Raw genomic sequence first — 27,993 nt, forward strand, 5'->3', positions numbered from 1 at the left:
TAGTTTGGGTGATAAACCAGTAAAACCCCAACTAATTGAAAATCCTGAAAAAACTTTTATTAAAAATAATCTCAATTCTCAAAAGAAGTGGGAGGGTAACAAACAAACCACTCCCAGAGAAAAACTATTTTAGTCCAGAGGAAGGTCTCCCCAACGGAGAAATAGATCTCCAGAAGGGGGGGGGGGCAATTCTCCCCAAAGGGAGCCCTCTGAAAAAAGATACAACCTTAGAAATAGGGACAATTTGAGAAACCCGACAGATATCAAGATATTGATACACGTTCCTCTCGATCTTTTCAGACTTCATCAGAGAAATCGGAAAGAAGAGGACGGTCAGAACATAAAGAAGAGCACGTCAAGTCCAAAGACAGAGAACCTGCTCATCAAAGTAAAAAATTACAATTTCCCAGAAAGAAAGTAGCCAGTATTAAAATAAAACATGCAGAGAATTCTGAGGACACAACTGAAAAACGGAGAGTGGGCCCAGACAATGCTAGACAGAGCAGCAGAAGTGAGCATAGCTCGCAAGATCCTGAAGAATCTTCTGGAGACAGTGGACACGAATGAATACATTCAACTGGAAACTGCAGACACCCGAGTGAGCGTGCCCCATAAACTATATGAAATAACATTACGTATAGAGGAAGATAAAACTAGGAAAATAAAAGGTCTCTTTTGGGAGAATCTATCTACAGGCTATGATATCCTTCTAGCAGAGAAAGACTGGCCACCAGAGTTTGTCAGGGAGTGCCCACATGGCGAAGAAATGATTATGCTTGCCTTCTCAAATCACATTCCGATTCATAGAAAATACACACTTTCTAGAAAATGGGCAGTGGTCCAAGCCCCTGCATTATATAAAAATCATGTAGGATGGGACAAGGATTCTCCTCACCATAAAATCCAGTTAAAAAATCAACGTACTGCACAGAGGCAGTATCCTGTTAAGCAAGAAGCTAAAAAACAAGTAAAAGACATTTTAGATCAACTTGAATATCAGGGGATGATTGAAACATGCACCTCACAAATGAACAATCCTTTGTTTCCTGTCTCCAAGCCAGATGATTCATATCGTCTAGTTTTGGACTACAGACATCTAAGCTCCTGCTGTAAAACTTTTGCAGTACAAAACTCACACAGTGCAGCACTAATGAATAACATCGTGCACAAAAAATATAAACCAACATTAGATATTTCAAATGGTTTCTTCTGTCAAAACATAGCACCTGAAAGCAGATATTTGACCGCTTTCTCTAGCATGGGGACCCAAAAACAATGTTGTTGTCTCCCACAGGGATTCAAGAGCAGTCCAGGATTATTTTCAGCCAGGGTAACAGAGTTACTACAAATGTATGATGATGAGGCATTATCCTATGTTGATGACATCTATCTTACAGACGATGACCTGGAGACTCACTTGAAAAGAGTGAACACCATAATACTTGCGTCGCAGCTGAAGGGTACAAATTTAACTTTAAAAAATCACGAATTGCCCATCTAACTGTCCTATTTTTAGGATATGAATTATCAAGTGAAGGCAAAAGCCTGGCAGACAACTTCTTAGAGAAGTGTGCAGTACTCCAAGCTTCAAAAACGCTGAAGAACTTACAATCAATACTAGGTTTCCTGAATTTCGGAAGAACATACATTCTAAATTATGCAGAGAGGGTTAAATCTGTCTACGAACTAATAATACCTGATTTTAAACCAATTAATTGGACTAAAAAACACACAGAAATTTTAAGACCATTACAGACAGATATGTTACCTAAAACAAAACTGCAAACACGCGCAAATGAACACAAACTTGTAATCCAAGTCATCCCAGGAAGATGCGGATTCACATACCTGACCTCTAATGAGGGAGAAACGGTACCAATAACTTACAAATCACATTGTACACACAAGCTGAAATGAAATTCAGTTCAACTGTAAAAATTCTAACTGCGGTTCAAGTTGCTGTAGCAAAAGAAAGAGCCCTTGCTCAAGGAAACGAATAATTATCGTTACACCAATTCCTGCCCTAGAAGCAGTAACAAGAGCAAGCATCCCCAATGCTAAAGCTTTACATCCAAGATGGATACAATGGGTTAATTCTCTTGCTGCACCGGACGTAGTATACAAATTTGATCCTAACTTAAAAACACAAGAATTTCCGCAATATGAATATGAATGTCCTCTGCTGATCGAGATTCAGCCTTTAGAACATTACGGTTGTATAATATATACAGAGGGCTCAGCACAATCCGCGGTTGGGGGTAAACAAGCCTACAGTGCTGCGTGCGCGATTGTTAAAGGTCGTTGGCACGAAGGAAAATTTAAACCTTTGGTAGCTAAAACTCAATCACTCGGAGACTGTACAGCTCAGCGAGCTGAACTACAGGCTTTTAAGATGGCACTTGAAAATAGCGAACGAGAATTCCCCACACTAATAGTGTGCGATTCCTATTACTGTGTCCAGTCTTACAATGAATATTTACAGAACTGGGTTCAAAACAACTACAAAGATGCAAAAGGTGGCACAATCAAGCATAAAATGCTTTGGGAACAGGTAGTTCTTTTACAAAAAGAACTACAAAAGACTCACGTGATTCATACACTGAGTCATCAACGTGATGGCATTCACGTTGCAGGGAATTCATTGCCTGACAAGGCCGCGAAAGCAGCTGTACAAACAGCTTCCGTAGCTGCCATTACTCGGTCAAAAACAAAAATAGACAGCAAGATAATGCAACCTGCCAGTGCTTCAGTAAAAGACAGCGGTAAGACACTCCAGAAAGGCTTTCCAGTAAAGTACTCATACAAAACTGATGCAAACAACGTTCCGTTTGCTCAAATCCCTGGAGTGGGGGATAGAGCAATTCCAAACACGGAGCACAGGTTAGGACTAATTTTAGCGGCAGACGAAGGTCTCGCCTCTGCACACGCTGGTGTTTCCGCCACAGTATCATTATTAAACCAGAGATATTGGGGGCCACGAATGAGAAAACAGACTAGGAACTATGTTCTAGAATGTGAAATTTGACAGAAAATAAAAGTATCAACAGTGAAACGACCAGCGCAGACACCCCTTCTAATCTCAGACAAACCATTAGCATGTGTTTACCTGCACCACTGTGGTCCCTTACAAAGGGATGGCAACTATAAATATATCATGGTCACAGTGGATTCCTGTACGAGATTCATTTGGATGTGGCCCCAGCGCTTGGTTGACGCCAGAACTGTTATAAAAGATTTGCGACTCTTTATCGGTACATACGCAATTGGCATGCTACATTCTGACCAGGGTCCTGCGTTTAGCTCTCAGGCTTACAAGGAATCCATGGCCAGCATGGGCATTGCATTGCGGTATTCTAGTCCATTCCATCCCGAGGGAAATGCGGTAGTTGAGAGAAAAAAACGGGACATAAAGCAATCTATAACAGCGAGAGTATTAGGTTCGAGTGATGGGTGGGTCAAACATCTATTAAGAGTCCAACGTAGTCTTAATAATATGCCAAGAAATTCTCTAGGAGGTATCAGTCCGTATGAACTTTTTTTTGGTACCAGAATGATCATTCAGGACTTGGATTGTCAGACTTCAGTGGTGCAACAAAAGCCTTTGATATCAAAGATCGTTTGGCTGTTTTACAGGACTTAAATGAAACAAGAAAAAGTCTGAGTAACGAAAAGCTAAAGCCAACTACCACTGAAGAAAAATCACCTGTCCCAGCAAGACCTGTCTGGATTCCAAAGATTGGGGATATGGTCAGAGAAAAGATCGCGGTGAAGAAGGAATTTGGGCCTTCTTACAGAAAAGCAGTACCTGTCTTTGCTGTCAGCGGAACAAGATCAGTTGTACTACCGCCCCTTGCTGGAAAAAAGGAGAACCGAGTTGTATCAATTGACCTGGTGAAACCACAACCATTTAGCTAATAATAAGAAGTAGGCCCAGTGGACTCCCAAGAAATAGCAGAACACCAAATCTTGCTACAATCCAAGAGGTTCAAACTGAGAGGTTAATCACATTTGACAAACCTGCAGTAATTAAAAAAGGACTATGCAACAAAGCCATGGAACTTGTGCCTCTTGAAACCCAAATTCCAACAGTTCAAGAAACTCCAGTCTACAACGATGTAGCCTCGGACTATACAAATGTAATAAAAGAAAATGCAAAGATCAATGGAAATCCGGAAGCAATCCCACCAATTGACAGAACTGCATCTGGCTACTTTATCAACTTTGATGACTTTTCCGATGATCCAAGTGAACATGGAGAGAAGCCAGCAACAAAAACATTCAAAGAAAATATCACAGAACTCTTTCAACAACTCGGAGAAACATATCTTACTTCACAATGGATTAAAATATGGATTGTGTTAGGGGTACTTTTTCTCCTTCTATGGCTCATCTTGGTTTTAAGTTTGGGTAGATTTATTGAAGGAAAATATAGTACAATGGACACAGCAAGTCAGAACATCAACTTGGTCCTGAAACCACACAGATCATCACACATCGAAAAAAGAGAACTGTCATCAGTGAACATCACAGCCATCCCTATACCTGGTGGTATAGCTTGGGACAAAAATGACTATGAAATTTATGGCCCGGTTGAGCTTTTGAAATATCCACACCAATTTAAGATTTCTTTAAGTGACTTTGTATCACCTAGTAGTTTCTCTGTGCCTGTGGGAGCCAGTCTGCCTCCCGACTGGCACCTTGTTGTTTTAGCCCTTGTATCCGGATAATGATGTAAAAAGAACATCAACCTAACAAGTCCGGGAAGTTGGCTTTGTGGATGTTGGTCGGTTCAGCGTTAAAATGCAGCAGCTGTGCTTGTAGATAAGACTTCAAACTATCCCTTGAGCACGTTGACAGACCTTATTGCTTGTGATACAGCAAGCACCTCATCCTGACGTGATTATACTGACGATCCCAACCACTTGCAGAGAATACAGAAACAAGTTCAGCCTAACTGCTACATGCTGTGGATGACCGAGTATAAAACTCACAGTGTACTACGAGGGGCATATCCGCTCATAGGCAACTCACCCCTGAAGGACTGGGTTTTTCTAAGACCCAGCGGTGCCAGGGACAACACCTGAAACCTTCGTGGGTTACCTGTTCCGGCGTACAAATGACAGAGACACGGGACACTTCCTTTGGCGTCAAAGATTCGAGGTTTATTTACTGCAGGGAACACAGAAGTCACAAGAAGTACAGGGCTCGACAAATCCACTCGCCCGCTCGCATTTGCGAGGGAGAATGGATGAGGACGAGCTATTTTTAGCTCCTACTCGCCCTTTCTGGCGAGTAGGAAACAAACTAACTTTTGTCCTCTGCCTTTGAAAACGGAGCAAAAGTGACAAGATAACAAGATTTAAAGGCATTTTTATTGCTCACAAAGGAACTAAGCAATAAAGATGCCTTTAAATCTTGTTAACTTGTCACTTTTGCTCTGTTTTCAATGACAGAGGTCAAGTAGGTTGCAGTTGGGTCGAGGGGATTTTCCAAGTTACTAGACCTGCAGGACTAGTACAATTTTTCAGATTTGTCGAGCCCTGAAGTACATAGCATGTAGGTTCAAGGAGACTGCTTCAAATTGTATCTGTGGATCGCTCCTTTTATACAGTTTTTGGTCATAGGACAACATGACAAACAAAGGTTACAACCTGGTTCCCACAGTAAAAGTACATCTTCCCACCATTAGTGCATTCCGTTCGGCTGTAAACGAATCAAGGAAGAGCCAGAAACAGGTGCAGAGGAAGACAAGGATAGCGAACAGATTGAAAAGAGTGTAAGGGGGTGCTATCAGAAACACGATTGCAGGGATCAAAGGAGACGTGCCTAATGAATGCACAACTGAGACAATAGACCGGCACGGCAAGATGAGCCTCGAGCGGGGCCATCTGCCTTACAGTGTCATCCCCCTCGTCATAAAGACATCCTCAAAGGAACACGTGTCTTCCGCAAGAGTTTGGGAATCCCAGGGTCACGAAGCGGACAGTGTCCGTTCGCTGGCTACTTGAGGGCAAGAGACAAAATGGATGCCGTATCTAAAATGGAACCCGTGGGTTCAGATGAAGAAACCCACGAAATAGACGAACGGTTTAGGTTAGTACAGCGAAAACGCGCACACCCACTAAACTCGTCATTTGCGGTTCATAGATACCAGACTCGACCATATTCGGGCGAGGCGAAAACACCACTTACAATTGTCACGGAACCTCAGACGCTCCTTTTGCCCTCATGTAGGCAAGCACTAGTCGAAATCAGAATCGATCTCGATATTCATCAGACCATCCAGATGTTGCTGCAACATTATTCTATCCATCAGTGCTTCCTTGGAAACAGGTGGCCGTCTTATACACGTCGTAGCACAGAGGCCACATAAGGCAGGACCACACTGTACACAAAGACAACACGTGAACAGAAATGCTACAACAACCCCAATGATCATCAGAATTTTCCGACCCCACGTCGACATCAGACCCCAAAACCACCCTAGTAGCGTCCAATCACCTACGTCCACGTGTATGGACTCGGAGATCTTATGCAACTTCGAGATGGCTTGATAGACAGTTGGAGCGTTATCAGGAATGAAAATGCAGCAACTCAAATGGATCACCTTACATACTCCACCTCTATCTGCAAGGACAATGTCTAAAACCATACGATTTTGTAACGTCATAAGCCTGTCAGCCTGAAGCTCTGCTGTAATGTTACCAAGGGCACTTGCGGTGATATTAGCGGTCGATTCCACCACTCGAGTCAACTGTCTCAGGTTCCTACTATTGATCATAGGTCCCCAAAACGGCAAGAAACCCTTAAAGAAGTCTCCCGCCTCTTGACCGGCAGTGTCCTCTTCGCTAATCACGCCTCTCACAACTCTGGTCTTGTGATAATCCGACCCAACAGTAAAGGTCGGCGGCAACAGATTCGCAATATAACATGTGCCTGAGAAGTCACGAGGCAACCATGTATATGCGCGGTCATAACAGACAAAGTATGTACCCTTGGCAGTCAAAAGAACAGGGGAAGAGGCAGTCGGCAAAACATACATTTCGGTACAGGCACTCCTCCCGAGCTGAGCTCGCGGGCTTCGGCCAAGGCCTTTCAGACAGAAATTACTGAGATGGGGTACGATCCAGATCGGAGACGAGCTTTTAAGCTTGCGATCACCCACTGACATGCTATACTCAGCCTCACTCAGATCTCTGTATGCTCGCACCTCTTCCTCTGGGATAAGCGATGCGTTGAAGATATCCCTATCTAAATCGGCAATCGCTCTTGCCAAAGGCTTGTGGTACGGGCCAGGACCATGATCTGCAGTGCGTGGCTCTCGATGGGGGTAGGAATCTAATGCGCTACGAAACATTGTTTGGAATGCTCGAGCTGAACCCTGGGAACTGTAAGGAAGGACCAAGTACGGAATTCCCCTATCAGTGGTATGTGGCATTAACCCACACACCCAACAGTTGGTAGTGTTCATCACCAACTGATGTTGGTGAAGGAGCTGAACGAAGGAATTGTTCATGAATTCCGCACGTCTAACCTGCTCATGTTGGGGTAAGATGTAAAAAGAATGAGGAGAAACAGTGGAAGTAGGTTTTGGTTCAGAGGAAGGGGTAGGTGAAGCAGAAGGCAATAGTGATTGTATCGCATAGTATACCCCACCCACCAGTAACGAGGAAACAGTTAGAAACAGTAGGAACACCTGAAACATAAAGCATTTGGTACGTATAACCCTATGCAGTTCGAATCTTTGTGCTTGAGTCTTCTCCACTTCCGACAACTTTGAGAATGCCATCCTCTAAAACCGTCCACAACGTTCTTGACGCACTTCGTTCTGTGTAGTAATGGTCAATCCCCAGCAGTTCCCAGGAATCGACGGCCTCCGACCTAGTGTCAGGACCTACTAAACAGAAGGAAGTACCCGCACGGCCCTACGGTCAACCCGGATGTAAGGTTCTTTTAATCAAACAATATATACAAAATCTCCTAGCTGTGGCACACATGTGTGAAAAAGAACTCAGAATTTGATAAAAAACCACAGTTGTTCAAAAATGTTCAAAGTGATAATGGGGTAACGTGGATTTCAAAAAGGAAAAAGCAAAAATAATTTATTAGTCTCTGGTATTGGAACGAAGAAAATATCTGCTTCTTCCAGGACGAGTCTGCTCTTCAAACAATTGATCGGGTGGTGGAACAGAGTCCTGTCGGTCAGACAATAGTTCAGATCTTGAATTCTCCAATGACAAAGGTTCAACAGAGTTATCTGGCTGCACTGAAGTATCTCCCACAGGCTGAGCGTCACTGAACGGCACAAAGTTCGGAAAAGCTTCTGTTTCTGATGCGGCGATGCCAGTCCTCACCCACGAGTCCGCTGGTAAAGGCATTGGTACCCTTTTGGTGTGGGTGGCGTGCACCCAATGCTTGCGGCCCTCCAAACGAACAGCGGTTCTCGTGGCGAGTAGCACTTGGAAGGGTCCAACAAACCTCGGCTCGAGGTTTCGCTTCCGGCCAAAATTTCTGGTAACCACCAAATCTCCGGGTTGGAGCTGGTGGCCTGGACCCTCCGTCTGCGCCGGCAGTGCTTCAAAGACCTGTTGATGAATTAACCTCAGTTTAGCAGTCAGATCATAAAGGTAATCAATTAGCATTGGATATTCAAGATTTGTGAATGAACTGGGTCTAGGAACCCCCCAAATATTTGCAGGACGGCCGAACACAATCTCATATGGGCTGAGCCCTACTCGAGAGTGTACAGTCGCCCTAGTTCACAGAAGAGCCAGAGGCAAGGCATCGGGCCACGACAGACCAGTCGTAGCCTGAATCTTTGCGAGTTTTAGTTTTAGAGTACCGTTGTACCCCTCAACCAAACCTGCTGACTGGGGATGGTTGGCACTGTGGAATTTTTGTATAATTTCAAGGCCCTTACACACACTCTTCATCACACTCCCCACAAACTCACTTCCGTTATCAGACCATACAATCCGTGGCATTCCATACCGAGGAAATTATTCCTTCAGTAGGACTTTCGCTGTGGACAAGGCAGTATTGTCTTTGAGAGGGTAAGCTTCGATCCATCGGGAGAATGCGCAAACCACAACTAAAACGTATTTTAGGTTATTACATCGCTCCATATGGATAAAGTCCAGTTGGATTACCTCAAAGGGACATGTAGGAGGAGCAAAATGGCCAGGGGGTGTAGGAGTGCCCTTGCCAGGATTGTACATCATACATATCATGCAATTCTTGACCAATCTCTCAGCACACTTAGCGATACCATCATTCTTCCATACAGGGGACAATAACTTGCAGATACCTTTCGCGCTGATATGTGACAAACCGTGTGCCATGGTCACAACAGCTAGCACATATGCCTCCGGCAACATCCACCTTTGATTCTCCGACAAATCAATCCAACATCCATTTGCGTCTAACTTTCCTGTGCTCTCCTTCTACTTGATCTTTTCAGCTTCGGTGGCCTCATTCTGAATCGCTTTCACACTTTCAACAGTATCCTCACACATACCAGTTTCTGCAGGCCACCTTACCGAACTCGTCACATACATTCTAGTTGCAAGATTTCTCGCAGTCTCCTTAGCAATCTCATCAGCAAACGCATTACCATGACCAACATCATCCGTCACCTTACGGTGCGCACTACATTTAATAATCGCCACCTGCTTGGGCAATTAAGTGCGTCTAAAAGATCGTTCACAAGCTGTCCGTGCTGGATTTTCGTACCATGCGATGTCATAAAACCTCTCTCTCGCCACAATCGTCCAAAGCTATGAGCAACACCAAAGGCATACTGGCTGTCGGTAAACACATTCACCCGCTTCCCTTTCGACAAAACACACGCTCTCGTCAATGCAATTAATTCTGCCGCCTGTGCAGAATTCTGATTCAGTCTCGCTGTTTCCACAACCGTACTTAACGTTACCACAGCATACGCGGTCGTCACATCATCATTCGGCAACTTGAAACACGAACCATCCACATACAAAGTACCATCGGGATTTTCCAATGGAGTGTTTTTTAGGTCAACACGACCCTTCGTTTCTTCCTCAGTTCGCAAATAACAATCATGTGGTGGTACCTCGTCTGATTCCATATTGGTTGGCAACAAAGTCCCCGGATTTAGGACATTGCAGCGCTTTATTTGAATGTGACTTGCCAAGAGCGTCAACTCATAACCAGACAACCTTGCACTCGTCAAGTGTTGGGTTTTCGTACGATTCAGGAGAGTGTCAACTGCATGCGGAACCATCACCGTAAGCATATTATCCATGACCAATCCAGCAGATTGCCGGATGGACACCGCAGCTGCCGCTGTCGCTCTTAGACAACTCGGCAACGCTCTAGCTACTGGGTCCAAGGTCGAGGAAAAATATGCACATGGACGTTGCTTACCGCCAAATTGTTGCGTCAAAACACTCAACGCACAACCTTCCCTCTCGTGAACGTATAGTGTAAACGGCTTACTGTAGTCAGGAGTACCTAACACAGGGGCCGAACACAACGCATCACGCAATTCAGAAAAACTTTTCTGACATTCTTCCGTCCATGGCAAAGGAGTTGGAACATCCTTGCACGTGAGGGCTACCAATGGTTTCGCTAGCAATGAAAAATTTGGAATCCATTGCCTGCAATATGACGTGATACCTAGAAAGGCACGCACATCTCTCTGAGTTGTTGGCACAGTCATTCGAGCGATCGAAGCAATTCGCTCTGGGGTCAACCTTCTTCCCTCCCTTGACAATAAGTGACCTAGATAGGTTACTTCTTGGCAACAATATTGCAGTTTAGAAGGTGACACCTTGTGATGCAAATCACAGAGATGCTGTAACAGAGACACCGTAGCAGTTTTGCAAATTTCTCGTGTGTCCGCAGCCACCAATAAATCATCAACATATTGGATCAAAGCCACACCAGCCGGTAACACAAACGCATCAAGTTGACTTTTCAGGGCTTGACTGTATATCGATGGACTCTCACAGTAGCCCTAAGGAGCGCGTTTAAACCTAAAGCTGCGGCCACCTAAAGAGAAACCGAATAAGTCCCTGCTTTCCTCAGCAATCGGAATGCTAAAGAAAGCATTCTTCAGATCGATCACTGAGAACCAGGAAGCAGATGCTGGAATCAGAGTCAGTAAAGCCGTAATGTCAGGCACCACAGGGAACTGAGGAACCACAATTTTGTTCACCTCCCACAAATCAATGACAAAACGATAAACAGGAGGCTTAGATGGGTCAGTGCGTTTCAGAATAGGTAACACAGGACTATTACACACGTTTCCCCGAGTCTCCTCGATAACATCTTTCTCGATCAAGTCATAGATGATCGCTAACAACGCTCGCTCACCGTCAAGGGAGATACGATACTGGGGAATACGTGGTAATCGCATATTCGACTTCAATTGGACAACATAAGGGGAGATGTCAAGCAGGCCCACGTCATTGGGACCTGTTGCCCACAAAGATACAGGAAGAGAACTCAATTCCGGTGGGAGCTTATCAATTGACAAGTACATAGGAGAGATTACTCTCTCACCCAATGTAAGCTTTACTCCCGCAGGAGAACAATACAAAGTCGCATACAAACGTTTCAGCAAATCCAGGCCCAAAAGATTTTCACCACAACCAGTAGTCAAAATCAAAGGAGCTTTCAGCTCACGAGGCCCGATTGTGAGGGGCAAAGGGCGAGAAACCGGATTGCTAACAGGGGCGCCAGAGAATCCAACGGAAACATTTGTTAAGCCAGACAAAGGTGCGCCAGGGAGTTTCGAATGCATAATGGAACTTTTCGCTGCACCAGTGTCCAACAGAAAAGGCTCAACTACGCCCGATGTGGCAACTGCGACGTAAGGCCCTCTCTGATCAACCGGAACTGATACTACTCCCTCTCTTTGTCTATGGCTGTCCTAGTAATTACCGTCATCAGTACCCTGCTCGATATAAAAATCGTCCACATTGTACTGTGCGGATCTACCTAACGATGACCCACGCTGATCGAAACAATTATTGGAATCAGAGGAATTGTTAGAACGCTCATTTTGATTCTGAGTAACACCACTACCTCTACCTCGTGAAGTCTGTTGAGGACCAATACAACCTCCTCTAGATGAATTGCCATTATTGCGATCGCGTAAAACCGGACTATCAAATTTCAAATGACCCTCACCTCTACAATAGGCACATTGATTGTACCAAAGCATGGATCTCTGCGAAAAAGAATCATTCCGCGACTGTGACATAACTGACTGCGATTGTGATCTATTCCGTTGCTGAGAATCATTTTGATTTGAGCGCGGAGGATACGCTTGTTGCAACAAAACTTTCGTTTTGAGTTCTTTCGTCTTTTTATCTGAACGATCCTTCTCCTCCTTCTCTCTATTTTCATAATATTGGGCCGTAGCCAATATCTGAGCAGCGGTCGAAACAGCCCACGCACTTTCTGAATTTTTCAATTTGTTGCTAAGCTCGGGCAACAAATTCGATACAAATGTATCCACAAACAATCTCTGACCTCCCTCAGTGCTCATATCCTGACCACTATGATCGATGAATGCCTCCTCAAATCTCGTAAAGAAATCGGAGACACTCTCGTCCTTCTTTTGCTTGCAGGCAGACAATTTATCCCAGTTAACTTTCATCGCTGGCATAAGTGTCTTCATAAGGGTAATTATTCTCTGGGGAAGATCAGTAATAAGCTGTTCAGGCTTTGCCCCACCAACTTGTCGCACGTCAGCCGCCGCAAGAGCAGCCCAATCACCGCCTAACTCGGCTGCATGATTTTCGTGACGTATTTTCGCCCAAATCGGTTGTGGTACGACATTGCCGAACAATATGTCGATGTCGGCAAGATTCATGATCGTAGCATCCACTAGTTGGGTCAATTCTTTATAATACCCTGCAGGATTTTGGCGAGGGTCAGGCAAAGTTTGCTTAACCTGCAAAACTTCCGATCGTTTCCATGGAAGGTGTATCCACACTCTCTGGAAGTGTGGCAAGATTGGAGGAGCAGCACCAGGGTTACCTGGCATCCACACTGGTGGAACTTCACGCATGGGATACTGACCAGGTGTCACCATCCATTCCTCGTTTTCATCTTTAAACAATGCACGAGGCATCACAGTGGGACGAAAAGATAGAAGATGCTCGACAGCACATCGAACATTGCTACCCACAATCATACCACTCGAAAACTGAAGCTGAAGTTCAGTTACAGCGGCCAGTACATCATCTGCCGCGTCAACTGATATCTCACCGCGTAAGAGTTTGCACATTTCTTCAAACACGAATCTCTGTGTTGGCTCATTAAATTGGGAGAAAGTATCAACAACTATGCGTGGAGGATTCTTAAGGGGATAACTAATCCAATTTTTCGCCATTTTAAATAGCGTATCACGTTCCCTACCACCAGGAAGCTGACTCCGTCTTTGGGGAGCATCAGAATCAGCAGACCCAAGAATTGGTCCAAGAGGAGAGTAAAAGTTAGCAACAATATTAAGAATACGTCGCCGAACAGACGGGGAAGAGGAGAGAAGTAAAGGGGTAACAACAGGAGGACCAAAGACAGGAGCAGCAGGAGCAGTAGGAGTAGACACAAGAGCAGAAGTAGCGGGAACAACAGTTTGAGAAGGTATAGACGATGGAGCAGTGGGGACAATAACAGTAGCGGGTAGAGGAATAGGAACAAGAGGATTTGCAAGGACAGGACCAACGACAGGCTGATTAACAGCTGCAGGAACAGCAGGTTGAGGAACAGGAGGAACCACCGGAACTGTGGTATCCTGTGCATATGGAGGTGGCGACTTCAGTAGATAGGACAACAAAGGGTTCTCTACTGCTTCCTCTCCCTTCTTATCAGTACCCGTCGGTAAAGCGGGATAACATTTATCCACTGTCATACGTTGTAATCTATCAAAAACTTCCTTTTCCTTCTCTTCTTTGTCTCGCTGAAACTGCTCTACATTTCTCATCGTTGTAACAATACCTTCTCTCTTATTACGTTTAAGCTGTTTGATTTCTTTCTGCTTGGCTTCTTTACGCCATAACCGAAAGGAATCGAACATGGCCGGCCTTGCTTTCTTTTGAAACAATTTAGCTTCAAGATTATCTAAAATCGGGGTCTCAAAACTACCGTGAGGTGGCCAACTAAGGACACCATCATTTTTAGTATAACGAACCCAGCAATCATTGAATGTGATGGGACCCACACCATGGCGACTATATAATTCATAAATTGGAGTTCCAACTGGAGGTATCGGACATGAGTCCTCCAATCGGGAATCCGCACCACAATCTCTAAAGCAACTGAACAAAGTACTACGGCTAGGCATCGTGCACACTAACCGAGTTTCACAAACGTCAAGGGTTATTGGATTACAATGTCCTCGCAAAAGTGCAAAAACCCTCGGTTTTTGGCGACTGCAGACGTCAAATAGAACAACTAAGAACAAAAATACGAAGAACCACAAATGCAATGGAACCATGCAACAACTAAGCACCCATAAAGACTAAGGATTCTGGGAGCGACCCACAAATACTTAACTCAAAGAACAATGGCGTCACCAGGAAGGCCCGTCAATCGTCTCGCTATACCAAGGTCTACGCCAGGCGCCAAAACAGGTCGACAGTCAGGGCAGCAGTCCGTCGCAGCCGTCAGGAGGCGGGGATCTTCGCGGGAAAAGTCTTCGGGCCACTTGTTTCGACAACAAGATCGATGAAGCGGGGTGCACCTTCCCTCGGAGATTTCACACGAAGTTCCTCACGATCGTCGGGCTTTGGACCGGTACCGCTGATGCCGCCCCACATTGGGCGCCAACTGAAGGACTGGGTTTTTCTAAGACCCAGCGGTGCCAGGGACAACACCTGAAACCTTCGTGGGTTACCTGTTCCGGCGTACAAATGACAGAGACACGGGACACTTCCTTTGGCGTCAAAGATTCGAGGTTTATTTACTGCAGGGAACACAGAAGTCACAAGAAGTACATAGCATGTAGGTTCAAGGAGACTGCTTCAAATTGTATCTGTGGATCGCTCCTTTTATACAGTTTTTCGTCATAGGACAACATGACAAACAAAGGTTACAACCTGGTTCCCACAGTAAAAGTACATCTTCCCACCATTAGTGCATTCCGTTCGGCTGTAAACAAATCAAGGAAGAGTCAGAAACAGGTGCGGAGGAAGACAAGGATAGCGAACAGATTGAAAAGAGTGTAAGGGGGTGCTATCAGAAACACGATTGCAGGGATCAAAGGAGACGTGCCTAATGAATGCACAACTGAGACAATAGACCGGCACGGCAAGATGAGCCTCGAGCGGGGCCATCTGCCTTACAGTGTCATCCCCCTCGTCATAAAGACATCCTCAAAGGAACACGTGTCTTCCGCAAGAGTTTGGGAATCCCAGGGTCACAAAGCGGACAGTGTCCGTTCGCTGGCTACTTGAGGGCAAGAGACAAAATCGATGCCGTATCTAAAATGGAACCCGTGGGTTCAGATGAAGAAACCCACGAAATAGACGAACGGTTTAGGTTAGTACAGCGAAAACGCGCCCACCCACTAAACTCGTCATTTGCGGTTCATAGATACCAGACTCGACCATATTCGGGCGAGGCGAAAACACCACTTACAATTGTCACGGAACCTCACCCCTTGCAACAGAAAGAGGAGTATTAACACACCTAAGCCAAGACACTCACGCAAAGTGTATCAACTATTAGCCATCGTCCTCTCTTCACTGAGACAGCATAGCCACAGCATGGTTAACACGCACCATTTCCCTGTTCCTCCAGCCAGTACACAGTAATGCTTCTATGCAGTACAACCACGAAGTCAAGTATGGTCAATAATGAGTGTTGTGAAAGAATCCATGAAAAAATACCCAAGGTATCCACGTACCAAAAAGCACCACTGACGCAAACAGAAGCCTCCCAGGTCCCTGGGCATCACTGATGACAACACTGGCCCATACTTGCAAAGTAATATCTCACAAAGCTGTGCTGCGCAGGGAAGATTAAACGGGAAAATTCAAAGCTGTGTTATTGCGTGGGAAACGTGTTTTAGAGCAAGATTTACCAACTTTTCCCCGTAACACACCGTGGCGAACGTACCATTCTGAAGAGCCTAGGCTAACAATACCAAGTTAGTCAAATCAAGGTTTTATTACCGGTCCTGTTGTATCCTCATGAACTTAGATTCTGACACCCTGGCCTGAAGACCAGGTAACTGCAAAGATGACAAGCCATCTCAGCTCCCTTTCACCACTACAAGTACTCCCAGCAGCACCCCCCAGGGCCGTGTAAATAACACCAGCTGATATTTAAACCACGCCAAGTGGCACGGAGGAAAGTGTATTTTGTTTAATTTCCACGTATCATACGTGTTGTTGGTGAATATGCGATCAAAAAACGGCATCTGCCGAAGGCAGTACAGAACCGGGAACCTCTAGATCTTTAGGCAAACGCTCGCTGAATGGAGCTATCTTGGGCACTCTAATAAGCTTCCCAATGTTGTGTACTTATCTAGCAAAGGTAAACCGGAAGGTAATGGCACGCTTTACATGAGCACTGGTTGCTATATCTTAAGGCCCCGGGGATTACGTTATTTACATTTGCATAATTCAATTTTTCAATGGCGCGAATTTGACCGGAAGTTCTAGGAGCACTTTACAATGTCACCCGTTGCTTACACCTTCAGGCGCGGGGGAAAAGTGTATTTTCTATAAAATCCTCACGCTTTCTATTTTATGATATTCACGCTTTCTATAGTTTTGTAATTCACGCTTCCCAAGCGTGTAAGCAATAAAATTGGTCCCAAAGGGCTACAGCCGAAACCCAGAATCGAACCAGGAACCTTTAGATCAGAAGGTTAACGCTCACCGCCCTGAGCGGACACTATAATTAGCCTTCACAATTGAGTATAGCGCAAATTCACCCAAAATTCTAGGAGCGCTACATGCGCTCCGGTTGCTTTTTCATTGATCACTCACAGGATAACAAGCTGCTATGAGTTCCCGAAATACAGCCTGTGACCACATCCTACGAGGCAGTGCGCTCATGACCCCGACTCTCGACCTCGGTCAAACCCTGAACCCATCAGCCCTGCACCCTGAAAGCATGCGAATTACCTAAGGATACCGGTGGCTAGGTGCCTCTTACAGGCATACCCCCCAGACTCCTGCACCAGAATTGTCAGATACACAATACAAAACGGAAGCCCTTCGCCACCGAAGCTTCGTAAAGCGCCCAAGATCACAGCAGACCAGCTCGCCGCTTCCCTGAGCCAGCACCCTCCCGCCAGCTCAGCGAACCCCAGCCAGGCCGCCGACAACCTCACGAAGTGGATCAGCAACTGCGCGGACGAACTCGCCCCGCTGAGGACCCCGCCCAGCAGATCCGGAAGCAAGAAAGCCCAGTGGTTCACCGACGAACTCAAGAGCTCCAAGAAGAACTGCCGAGCCCTCGAGAAAGTCTGGAGAAGGGAACCTACACCAGACAACAGGACCACCCTCAAGCTGGCCACCCGGAAGCACCACCAGCTGATCCGCGCCGCCAAGAAAACTGCTTTCAAGGACCGGCTGGACAACAACGCACACAACTGCAAGGAACTCTTCAACATCGTGAAAGAGCTATCCAACCCCAGCGCAGGAAACAACGACATCACCCCATCGCAAGACCTCTGCAACTCCCTCGCTTCATACTTCCACAACAAGATCGCGGACATACACAACAGCTTCAACAACCAACCAACGCACACCAAGACCGAACAACCACCCCCCACCACCACCCTCCACGCCTGGACCCCGATCAGCACCGAAGACACCATCCGCACGATGAACTCCATCCACTCCGGATCACCGACTGACCCCTGCCCTCACCACGTCTTCAACAAGGCTGACGCTGTCATCGCACCCCACCTGCGAGACATCATCAACACATCCTTCGACACCGCCACCTTCCCTGAGAGCTGGAAGCACGCCGAACTCAGCGCTCTTCTCAAGAAACCCACAGCGGACCCCACCGAACTCAAGAACTACCGCCCCATCTCGCTCCTCCCGTTTCCAGCCAAAGTCATCGAGAAGACCGTCAACAAGCAGATGGCCGCCTTCCTCGAGACGAATGGATCCCTCGACCCCTCACAGTCCGGCTTCCGAGCCAATCACAGCACCGAGACCGCCCTCATCGCCGCCACCGATGACATCCGAGCCCTGATGGACAACGGAGAAACAGCGGCCCTCATCCTCCTAGACCTCTCCGCGGCATTCGACACTGTCTGCCACCGCACCCTAGTACAGCGCCTCAGCAACGTCGGAATCCAGGACAAGGCGCTGGAATGGATCATCTCCTTCCTCGACGGAAGAACACAGAGAGTCCGTCTATCACCGTACAAGTCAGAGGCCACCGAAGTCATCTGCGGCGTCCCTCAAGGATCCTCTCTGAGCCCCACCCTCTTCAACGTCTACATGAGCCCCCTCGCGGCCATCGCACGCCAGCACAACCTCAACATAATCTCCTACGCCGACGACACCCAGCTGATCCTCTCCCTGACCAACGACCCCGCCGCCGCCAGAGCCAACCTGCACGAAGGGATGAAAGAGGTAGCCGAGTGGATGACGACCAGCCGCCTGAAACTGAACTCGGATAAGATGGAGGTCCTCATCCTGGGCTGCTCACCCTCCGCCTGGGACGACTCCTGGTGGCCTCCCGCCCTGGGCACCGCACCCAAACCGACAGACCATGCACGCAACCTGGGCTTCATCCTGGACTCGTCCCTCTCCATGACCAGGCAAGTCAACAACGTCTCCTCGGCGTGCTTCAACATCCTTCGCATGCTACGGAAGATCTTCTGGTGGATCCCCACCGAGACCAGGAAGACCGTCACCCAGGCCCTCGTCACCAGCCGACTGGACTACGGCAACGCCCTATACGCCGGTACCACCGCCAAGCTCCAGAAGAGACTCCAGCGGATCCAGAACGCCTCAGCCAGACTCATCCTCGACATCCCACGAACCAGCCACATCTCCGGACATCTGAGAGACCTTCACTGGCTCCCCGTCAACAAAAGAATCACCTTCCGCCTCCTCACCCACGCACACAAAGCCCTACACGACCAAGGCCCGAGCTACCTCAACAGCCGAGTCAACTTCTACGCTCCCAAACGCCACCTCCGATCAGCCAACCACGCCCTCGCCGACGTCCCCCGCATCCGAAGAGCAACTACAGGAGGAAGGTCCTTCTCCTACCTGGCCGCCAAGACCTGGAACTCCCTCCCTCCCGACCTGCGCCGGACCCAAGACCACCTCTCCTTCAGGAAGAAGCTGAAGACCTGGCTGTTCGAGCAGTAGCGGCACCCCCCCCCCCCCCCCCAGCGCCTTGAGACCCTACGGGTATGTAGCGCACTCTATAAATGTCATTGATTGATTGATTGATGCCAAACTAAGCAGCCAACAGTTCTGAATTCAGCGAAAATACCCCCTCAGGCATAAGAGGGGCGCTTCAAGAGGTGATATCTATAGGTAACATCGGCCGGAGTGGCCAAAAACCGTGAACATTTCCTTTGTCAAGACAAGTGTGCATTAAGGAGAGAAAAACATGAGGCATCGCTCCGGCCACGTGATAAAAGGCAGCTGTACAGGTAATACAAAAGGATATAACGCGTGCTCAGTACATGATACATAATGGATGATTATAATGAAATTCCCCAAAAATGTATTGCAGTTTACCCGGAGGCTTGAACCCTGTATCCCTGCACTAAAGACACCAGCTTTCTTTGTTGAGCCACCTCCTCGCGCCAATAAGTGAAGTAACACCAGGGCGAGAGCTTTCAAGGCCCGACTAATGCACGCTAGATTCCACATAACTCCACCCACGGCAGGCCTCCCAGGTGCTAAACAAAGATGTTGAACTCCGGGCTGACCAGGCCGCGGGCCCCCACGAAACAGCAATCTACCCCTTAGGCAGGCCATGCCCTTCCTCAATTCTGCTGCGGGAGCCGCTTGACCCACCCTAACCTCGGCACAAATTGCATCAGAGCCCTGGATACCCTCTGCCCTAGTCCTCCGACAGCACGAAGCTGTCTGCCCCACGCACAACACCGCCAGGCCAGACGGTCTCAGGGCCCGCATGACCCGAAAACCCTGCCCAGCATGACCCGACTCCAACATGCGGTCGCACAAGACAATTCGCGCACGAAAGGGATACGAGCTGCGTGGGGGGACGGGCGAACATGCCCAAACACTCACCCGATAAAACCGATGCCAGACCAAGGAACCACGGCGTCAATGGGACGACCAAATTGGAGGCGCTAGGGGGCGCACAGCGGAATGGCTGCTTGAGCTGCAGCTCCGCCGGGCGATCGTCAACAATGTAAGCTATTGCCGCTGAAACCCCCACTAACCCACTCTCCGAGACCACCCACGGGTGGGGGAAGATGTGCTGCATCGGCCGCAGTGGAGAACGCGGTCCGCCACTCGGCGATTACTAACTTTTGCCGTGTCGAAGATGCGGCGCGATCGATCGCCTGACAACATGGCCGACGCCGGCAGGCGGACTCCCGACGGACGTTGAGTCATTGGCGTGTGGTCGGCCTCCAGCACCAGCATTATCACTCCTGGGGTAGGAGACTGCTTCCTGGGCCTGAAAAACGATTCTACTTCGCCCCCGCCGCCAGGTGCTTCTGCCGTGTCCCTGGACTGAATGCCTGACAAGATGGCGGCGGTTGCCACCGGAGTGAAGACATCGTCGCCTCCTCTCCGATCAGCGCGGATCAGGCCGAGATGGACTCTCTGACCGGCGACTGCACGACGATCTCTGCTGCCTGCATCGCTGCTAGGTTACAGCACTTGCTGCCTGCTCTGTGACAGTGCTTGTTGCCACCCGCGTTAACGGATAGGCGGGAGAGCCACCGAACTCGCGCAAAACTCCGGCCACAGTGGGGATCGAGAGGAAGGCCGGGACTGCATGTTACTGGCTGCAACGTGGAACTGGCCGGGGTACAGGCGATCCCTGTCCGCGTTGCACTGCGCTGCTGCTGACGTGGGCTGACCGCGATCCCCCCCATAACCACGCGACCAGGTGGGTGTCGATTGTGGCCCTTTCCCCCGGTCGCAGGGGCGACAACGCGTGCGACTCCTATATACCCTGAGTGGTACATCACGGCGACTGTGGCGAGAGTCACGAGGGCGTCTGGGCCCGCTTTCAGAAAGGCGACATCCCCAAACGCCACCATGGGGAAACCAGATAAGCAGCAGCCTAAAATCTCCTTTGAAAACAGAAAGGCGGCGAAATCCACAGAGGAGGTGGTGGAAGATGGCGGCGCCGCCGAACCTACATCCAACAGCAACATAGAGAAGATCCTATTGGCGATCCAATCGAATCTGCAGGATATTAACGGTAAGCTGGATAACCTGACCTGCAGGATGGACAGCATGGCCGCTAGACAGGAGAAGCATGGCGAACGTTTGGATGAGGCCGAAACTAGAATTTCAGCAGTTGAAGATGAAGCGCGGGCCTCCACCTCCAAGTGCGCGGGCATGGAACGACTCCTGGAAGTGATCAGAGCGAAGGAGGAGGATTGGGAAGCGCGCTCGAGGCGCAATAACGTTCGGATCACTGGCCTGCCGGAGACGACCAACACGGGGCGGATGGAGACCTACATCGAGAATTTGTGTAAAGACCTCTTTGGCGTGGAGGCCTTATCGCCAGTCTTCATAGTGGAACGAGCCCATAGATCGTTGGCCCCAAGACCGCCACCCGGTGCCACACCAAGACCAATTGTGGCGCGGATCCTCAATTACCGGGACAGAGACACGATCCTTCGGCTCACTCGTGAAAAGGGGAAAATACAACATCAAGGCAACTCCCTGGAGTTCTACCCGGATCACACAGTCGCGGTCCAACAGGCTCGTAAGGAGTACACCTCCGTGAAGACCAAACTACGGGACCTGAACATTGTGTACTCTATGTTATATCCAGCTCTCTCCGAGTGGTATGGAAGGAGAAGGCAATCGTATTAGCAACGCCCAAGGTGGCCCAAGACTTTGTTAAAAAGGTGCAGCTCGAGTCGAGAGCGGGCTCGCAAAACGATCGACAAGGGGACTCGGACTGAAGCCACTAATGTGATTCCTCGTCGGACAGCGCTGAGTTTTATTGTGCTATTGACTGATGTGCAAGATCACATGGCCGCTGATGGCTACACTGGACAGACCCGTCTGGTGCCAAACTCCTAAGAGTAGACTATGGCGATGTGACTGCTCCGACTGTATGGCTGTGGGGCTGTCAACTATTGGGACAACGGGGACTGCTGCACACCTCTATAATTGCACTTTGGCTGTGGCATATGGCTGCCCCATGTTGCCATGCCCCCCTCACGCTGTCTTGGCTCATGATACCGGGCCTTCCTGGTGCAGTTTCTGACACGTGGCGGATTAGTAAGATTCATCCCACTGTGGTAACTGGGGCGCCATCTAATTGTGAACACTGGGGTGCAGCGGCCGCGAGTACATGTTGCACTGTGAGATAAACGGCCTTGTGGAATGGCGCCTGGCAGTTATGCACTCGCTTCTACATGCCTCACCTATCATTACTACTTACGGTCATGCACTTGATATATGGGGCGATCTGAACACTGGGCGAGGTGTAGGCTGTGCCGGCCACTGCTGTCGAGTGTGGAGTGCGCCTCACTGTGCTGCCCCTATAACACTGCTAGTATTTGAGTGATGTTGCTGTGTACTTGGAGAGTGGAGGGGACAGCGGTTAATGGTCATTTGGATCACGCATTTATGAAGTTTGTATAGTGTCGCCCGCACCCGTCCATCGGGTGAAGAATTGTGCTCCTGGCGGACCTCCATGAGGGTAATACCCACCAAGAGCTCTGAGTATGGGCACTGTATTTATGGTTGTATGTTTGGGGGAATAGTGCTCTGAAGGGAAATGGCTTCGGCAGGTTGGGGTTGCTGGAGTGGGTGGGATAAGGGGTGGGGGAGAGTGTCAACTGCATGCGGAACCATCACCGTAAGCATATTATCCATGACCAATCCAGCAGATTGCCGGATGGACACCGCAGCTGCCGCTGTCGCTCTTAGACAACTCTTCAATTGGACAACATAAGGGGAGATGTCAAGCAGGCCCACGTCATTGGGACCTGTTGCCCACAAAGATACAGGAAGAGAACTCAATTCCGGTGGGAGCTTATCAATTGACAAGTACATAGGAGAGATTACTCTCTCACCCAATGTAAGCTTTACTCCCGCAGGAGAACAATACAAAGTCGCATACAAACGTTTCAGCAAATCCAGGCCCAAAAGATTTTCACCACAACCAGTAGTCAAAATCAAAGGAGCTTTCAGCTCACGAGGCCCGATTGTGAGGGGCAAAGGGCGAGAAACCGGATTGCTAACAGGGGCGCCAGAGAATCCAACGGAAACATTTGTTAAGCCAGACAAAGGTGCGCCAGGGAGTTTCGAATGCATAATGGAACTTTTCGCTGCACCAGTGTCCAACAGAAAAGGCTCAACTACGCCCGATGTGGCAACTGCGACGTAAGGCCCTCTCTGATCAACCGGAACTGATACTACTCCCTCTCTTTGTCTATGGCTGTCCTAGTAATTACCGTCATCAGTACCCTGCTCGATATAAAAATCGTCCACATTGTACTGTGCGGATCTACCTAACGATGACCCACGCTGATCGAAACAATTATTGGAATCAGAGGAATTGTTAGAACGCTCATTTTGATTCTGAGTAACACCACTACCTCCACCTCGTGAAGTCTGTTGAGGACCAATACAACCTCCTCTAGATGAATTGCCATTATTGCGATCGCGTAAAACCGGACAATCAAATTTCAAATGACCCTCACCTCTACAATAGGCACATTGATTGTACCAAAGCATGGATCTCTGCGAAAAAGAATCATTCCGCGACTGTGACATAACTGACTGCGATTGTGATCTATTCTGTTGCTGAGAATCATTTTGATTTGAGCGCGGAGGATACGCTTGTTGCAACAAAACTTTCGTTTTGAGTTCTTTCGTCTTTTTATCTGAACGATCCTTCTCCTCCTTCTCTCTATTTTCATAATATTGGGCCGTAGCCAATATCTGAGCAGCGGTCGAAACAGCCCACGCACTTTCTGAATTTTTCAATTTGTTGCTAAGCTCGGGCAACAAATTCGATACAAATGTATCCACAAACAATCTCTGACCTCCCTCAGTGCTCATATCCTGACCACTATGATCGATGAATGCCTCCTCAAATCTCGTAAAGAAATCGGAGACACTCTCGTCCTTCTTTTGCTTGCAGGCAGACAATTTATCCCAGTTAACTTTCATCGCTGGCATAAGTGTCTTCATAAGGGTAATTATTCTCTGGGGAAGATCAGTAATAAGCTGTTCAGGCTTTGCCCCACCAACTTGTCGCACGTCAGCCGCCGCAAGAGCAGCCCAATCACCGCCTAACTCGGCTGCATGATTTTCGTGACGTATTTTCGCCCCAAATCGGTTGTGGTACGACATTGCCGAACAATATGTCGATGTCGGCAAGATTCATGATCGTAGCATCCACTAGTTGGGACAATTCTTTATAATACCCTGCAGGATTTTGGCGAGGGTCAGGCAAAGTTTGCTTAACCTGCAAAACTTCCGATCGTTTCCATGGAAGGTGTATCCACACTCTCTGGAAGTGTGGCAAGATTGGAGGAGCAGCACCAGGGTTACCTGGCATCCACACTGGTGGAACTTCACGCATGGGATACTGACCAGGTGTCACCATCCATTCCTCGTGTTCATCTTTAAACAATGCACGAGGCATCACAGTGGGACGAAAAGATAGAAGATGCTCGACAGCACATCGAACATTGCTACCCACAATCATACCACTCGAAAACTGAAGCTGAAGTTCAGTTACAGCGGCCAGTACATCATCTGCCGCGTCAACTGATATCTCACCGCGTAAGAGTTTGCACATTTCTTCAAACACGAATCTCTGTGTTGGCTCATTAAATTGGGAGAAAGTATCAACAACTATGCGTGGAGGATTCTTAAGGGGATAACTAATCCAATTTTTCGCCATTTTAAATAGCGTATCACGTTCCCTACCACCAGGAAGCTGACTCCGTCTTTGGGGAGCATCAGAATCAGCAGACCCAAGAATTGGTCCAAGAGGAGAGTAAAAGTTAGCAACAATATTAAGAATACGTCGCCGAACAGACGGGGAAGAGGAGAGAAGTAAAGGGGTAACAACAGGAGGACCAAAGACAGGAGCAGCAGGAGCAGTAGGAGTAGACACAAGAGCAGAAGTAGCAGGAACAACAGTTTGAGAAGGTATAGACGATGGAGCAGTGGGGACAATAACAGTAGCGGGTAGAGGAATAGGAACAAGAGGATTTGCAAGGACAGGACCAACGACAGGCTGATTAACAGCTGCAGGAACAGCAGGTTGAGGAACAGGAGGAACCACCGGAACTGTGGTATCCTGTGCATATGGAGGTGGCGACTTCAGTAGATAGGACAACAAAGGGTTCTCTACTGCTTCCTCTCCCTTCTTATCAGGACCCGTCGGTAAAGCGGGATAACATTTATCCACTGTCATACGTTGTAATCTATCAAAAACTTCCTTTTCCTTCTCTTCTTTGTCTCGCTGAAACTGCTCTACATTTCTCATCGTTGTAACAATACCTTCTCTCTTATTACGTTTAAGCTGTTTGATTTCTTTCTGCTTGGCTTCTTTACGCCATAACCGAAAGGAATCGAACATGGCCGGCCTTGCTTTCTTTTGAAACAATTTAGCTTCAAGATTATCTAAAATCGGGGTCTCAAAACTACCGTGAGGTGGCCAACTAAGGACACCATAATTTTTAGTATAACGAACCCAGCAATCATTGAATGTGATGGGACCCACACCATGGCGACTATATAATTCATAAATTGGAGTTCCAACTGGAGGTATCGGACATGAGTCCTCCAATCGGGAATCCGCACCACAATCTCTAAAGCAACTGAACAAAGTACTACGGCTAGGCATCGTGCACACTAACCGAGTTTCACAAACGTCAAGGGTTATTGGATTACAATGTCCTCGCAAAAGTGCAAAAACCCTCGGTTTTTGGCGACTGCAGACGTCAAATAGAACAACTAAGAACAAAAATACGAAGAACCACAAATGCAATGGAACCATGCAACAACTAAGCACCCATAAAGACTAAGGATTCTGGGAGCGACCCACAAATACTTAACTCAAAGAACAATGGCGTCACCAGGAAGGCCCGTCAATCGTCTCGCTATACCAAGGTCTACGCCAGGCGCCAAAACAGGTCGACAGTCAGGGCAGCAGTCCGTCGCAGCCGTCAGGAGGCGGGGATCTTCGCGGGAAAAGTCTTCGGGCCACTTGTTTCGACAACAAGATCGATGAAGCGGGGTGCACCTTCCCTCGGAGATTTCACACGAAGTTCCTCACGATCGTCGGGCTTTGGACCGGTACCGCTGATGCCGCCCCACATTGGGCGCCAACTGAAGGACTGGGTTTTTCTAAGACCCAGCGGTGCCAGGGACAACACCTGAAACCTTCGTGGGTTACCTGTTCCGGCGTACAAATGACAGAGACACGGGACACTTCCTTTGGCGTCAAAGATTCGAGGTTTATTTACTGCAGGGAACACAGAAGTCACAAGAAGTACATAGCATGTAGGTTCAAGGAGACTGCTTCAAATTGTATCTGTGGATCGCTCCTTTTATACAGTTTTTCGTCATAGGACAACATGACAAACAAAGGTTACAACCTGGTTCCCACAGTAAAAGTACATCTTCCCACCATTAGTGCATTCCGTTCGGCTGTAAACAAATCAAGGAAGAGTCAGAAACAGGTGCAGAGGAAGACAAGGATAGCGAACAGATTGAAAAGAGTGTAAGGGGGTGCTATCAGAAACACGATTGCAGGGATCAAAGGAGACGTGCCTAATGAATGCACAACTGAGACAATAGACCGGCACGGCAAGATGAGCCTCGAGCGGGGCCATCTGCCTTACAGTGTCATCCCCCTCGTCATAAAGACATCCTCAAAGGAACACGTGTCTTCCGCAAGAGTTTGGGAATCCCAGGGTCACAAAGCGGACAGTGTCCGTTCGCTGGCTACTTGAGGGCAAGAGACAAAATCGATGCCGTATCTAAAATGGAACCCGTGGGTTCAGATGAAGAAACCCACGAAATAGACGAACGGTTTAGGTTAGTACAGCGAAAACGCGCCCACCCACTAAACTCGTCATTTGCGGTTCATAGATACCAGACTCGACCATATTCGGGCGAGGCGAAAACACCACTTACAATTGTCACGGAACCTCACCCCTTGCAACAGAAAGAGGAGTATTAACACACCTAAGCCAAGACACTCACGCAAAGTGTATCAACTATTAGCCATCGTCCTCTCTTCACTGAGACAGCATAGCCACAGCATGGTTAACACGCACCATTTCCCTGTTCCTCCAGCCAGTACACAGTAATGCTTCTATGCAGTACAACCACGAAGTCAAGTATGGTCAATAATGAGTGTTGTGAAAGAATCCATGAAAAAATACCCAAGGTATCCACGTTAAGCATGGGCGAATTTTGCGGATCTCGCGTTCGCGAATTTTGCGGATTTGCGGATTCGCAATCCGCAAAATCCGCGAATTCCCGCGAATTTGCGGATTTTTTTTTTTTTGTGTTCGCCCGTGTTTCTGCCAGTTCGCGAGGGTTTTTACAATTTCGCAATTTGCGAACTTACCTGTCGGGTCGCAAGTTTTGCGAACTTGTTGTTTCTACATGTCCAGCCTGTTTGGGACACTCTTCTTCATCACTGCCACTCTCTGTCACCACTGCCACTCTCTGACTACTCATGCCACCCTCTGGCCCACCCATGCCACCCTCTGTTTCATCACCACACCCTCTGGTTGTCCAGTGTACATTATTTTCGGCAAAGCAAAGCACACCTTCCCTGCCTCAAGTGACCTGAATTAATTTGGGGCTG

Source organism: Lissotriton vulgaris, chromosome 10, assembly GCF_964263255.1.
Source record: "Lissotriton vulgaris chromosome 10, aLisVul1.2, whole genome shotgun sequence".
Taxonomy (NCBI): Eukaryota; Metazoa; Chordata; class Amphibia; order Caudata; family Salamandridae; genus Lissotriton; species Lissotriton vulgaris.